This window comes from Sylvia atricapilla, chromosome 12, assembly GCF_009819655.1.
Source record: "Sylvia atricapilla isolate bSylAtr1 chromosome 12, bSylAtr1.pri, whole genome shotgun sequence".
NCBI lineage: Eukaryota > Metazoa > Chordata > Aves > Passeriformes > Sylviidae > Sylvia > Sylvia atricapilla.
Genome location: NC_089151.1, coordinates 11,265,310 through 11,268,416, shown reverse-complemented (window position 1 = coordinate 11,268,416; position 3,107 = coordinate 11,265,310).

Below are 3,107 nucleotides of genomic sequence, written 5' to 3'. Positions count from 1 at the left end.
GGTTAGTTCTAGACAGGATTAGGAGAATACAAAAGTATTTCTGGCACAGTAGAATTGAGCCAATTCAGTAACTCAGGGTAATACTAAAACCCTAAAATTTAATTGCCTAAATTCAGATTAGATGTTCACAAAACAAGCCAGGTTGAGAAAAAAAACACTGAACACTCAAAAACCTCCCTGAAGTCCACCAAAGACATTCAAGTCCCGCAGAAAATAAGCGTGAGGAGAAATCATATCAACCAAAATTCAAAGCTGCAATACAATATACAAATAATTTCCTTTTTTTAATGAACACAGCTAGCACATAGGCAGAAATACACTACTCAAGAAATTGTACCAAAAAAACTTGTAATAAAAATAATAGTTTTTATTGCTTTGTTATGAACAAGCTTGAAGTTTTACAACTTCTCACCTTAGCATATGCATGTGCCCTTCACCAGAACTATGAGCAATTGGTATTGCTTTTTTGCTGTTTAAGAAAGACTTTCCTGTCAAAACTAGTTACAACTTGAGATCTTAACTTACAGGTACAGGTAATGGCTGCTATCAGTAAACTGCTATTTTAGAGCAAGATAATGAACTTACGGTATCTGCAAGAAAAAAGAAAAAAACTGGAACCACTACCAAACAAATTGGGTTTGCCAGTAATTGTCTCATGGCATATCTTAAGGCAACTTGGAAGTTGACAGCAGTAAATTTTATTGTGAAAATTGAATGCTATATAATTTCCTGTAAGGATCTAGTGTAGATGTGGGAGTGCAAAGGAGGAGGGGATGGTAGAGAAAAGACTTTCTTAATTTTTTTTTTAATATAAAGACCATGCCAAAGAAAATGCAAATTCCCAGTTTTGATGTCTATTTTGAGGATCTGAAACAAGGCTTTTAATCAATGTATTATACATCAAATTGATAATGTTAACTTCTGATTATTCAAATGTATGAAATATTCATAGAGAACTGTCCAAACTTTTACATTTCTCAGACTTCTTTTCTCTATTAATTATCATGCCTGGAAGCTTTTTAGTAAAAGCAGCAGCCATCAGCCTGACTGAACCTGACAAGCTAGCAAGGCCCAATTACACTGGCACTCTGTGGCACTTTGATGTACTGGAAACGAAAAGAGATAGGGGCAAATTGTATAGCACATTATGTTAATGACTTGATTTAATCCAGCCACTAAACTTTATGTAGCCTGTTAAAAAAGATGCTAACACTAATTATGCCACTTTGGAAAGGAAAGAAGGGGACAAGCATTTCATACCGACAAAGTGAAGCTCATAAATGTTGTAAATGAAATGAAACAAAATGAAGTAATCTATGATTAATCATACATCATAGACAAGAAGAAAAGAGAAAGAAGCAAGTGGTACAGTTAAGTACTGGAAAATCTGTTAGATACCCTTTATGATCAACATATCTAAGAAATAACCATGAACTGTCTAATTTGCAACATGCAAAAAAACCTCAGTATGATCTTAAATGGCTTAAACAGTTTGGCATACAATTCAGATTTAGGGGATAATTAGCACAACAATCTCTAAAAATCACAAGTTTTATTTACAGTGTTTGATTACCAGCAGGATATTTATCTCAAAAGATAAAAGGCAGTGATTTTTAATCTTAAAAAATACAACTTCAGTAACAATTTTGACATACTGTATTGTTTAATTAACCCAAGAATTTCTATTAACCAATGCATATTTTTAAAATCCAATCTGTATCAAATACACTGCTGTCTTAATAGTTCAGAGGTGTTATTGTTTTATCTATCCTTCATGAACATGCATTTTTGTTACCATAGGAACAGATCAATGGAGAAAGGTAGAAATTGATGAACCTGAAATGAATCTACACATAAAGTTCTTGCAAAAGTACTCTTAAATGCTCTTAAATAATTGTGATTAAATAAAATACATGATGACTAGAAAATTACAGAACAAGTGTATTATATTTTGACTTAATAGAGATGAGTAGTAGTAATTACAGGTGAAAATTTTTTAACATTATACATATAAACAATGCAATTCCATCTTCCAAATTACCTTCAGCATCTTTCTGAAGAATATATGAGTGATAGCATTTCTAAACCTCTTCTACAGCTTAAAAAAAACAACAGCTATATTTCCCATACAAAGAATTGCTTCTTGTTGCTAGTTGCTTTGTAGGATGTTTCCTAGCCTTGAAAAGAGCATTTAAAAAACAATCAAGCTACCTCTAGGATATCACACTGCAGAACATTAAAAACCGTGAAGTCTGATAGGATCTACTAGTACAGCCCTGGTCCTTTAAAAGAAAGCTAAGACAGATCAGAAAAGTATTAACTGTTAAAAGTACTGTCATCAATTTTAAGTACTAGTTTTATATTTTTAACATTGTTCAATCAAGGCTAGATCAAAAAATATGAAATCTTTTTTTACAGAACTATCCTACTGAAATACTGTTCAAGGTAAATTTTCCTAATTTGTATTAATGTTGTCTTATTTTTATGTATGTCTTCATGGTAATTAATTGCTGGTTTTAAGAATAAGTCCAGTGAACATGATTAGTGCACTTATCCACATAAAATAGAAAACGAAGTACACTGAAGTGATTTGATACTGTACATATGTAACCTTACTGAAAGCTGATGTTAGATACAGCAAAGTTACTCTTAGAGGGCATTAGGCTTAAAATATTTTTTTTAGTCTGGCCAAATAATTGCCACAAACATTCTGACACAGCTGTTTAATAATTGTGGATAATGGACTTGAAATAATACAGCCATTGCTGTCAGTTTTTATCGCTTCAAGAGCATCATCACCTTGATCTGAAAAGCATTAGAAGAATCACTGTGGTTAAACTCTGTTATTGTAGTCCATCTGAGTTTTGCTGAGGAACTGGATGGCAATATAGGTGCTTTACTAACAAATGAAGAGTAAGTGGCAGGCAAATCTTTTCTTCCTTGCAGAAGATTAACCCCTGCAAATCAATGACCTTTAGAGTCATCTAAAAAAAAAAAAAAAAAAAAAAAAAAAAAAAAAAAAAAAAAAAAGAAGAAGAAGAATAAGAAGAAGAAGAAGAAGAAGAAAAAAAGAAGAAGAAGAGGATGAAGAATAAGAAGAAAAAAAA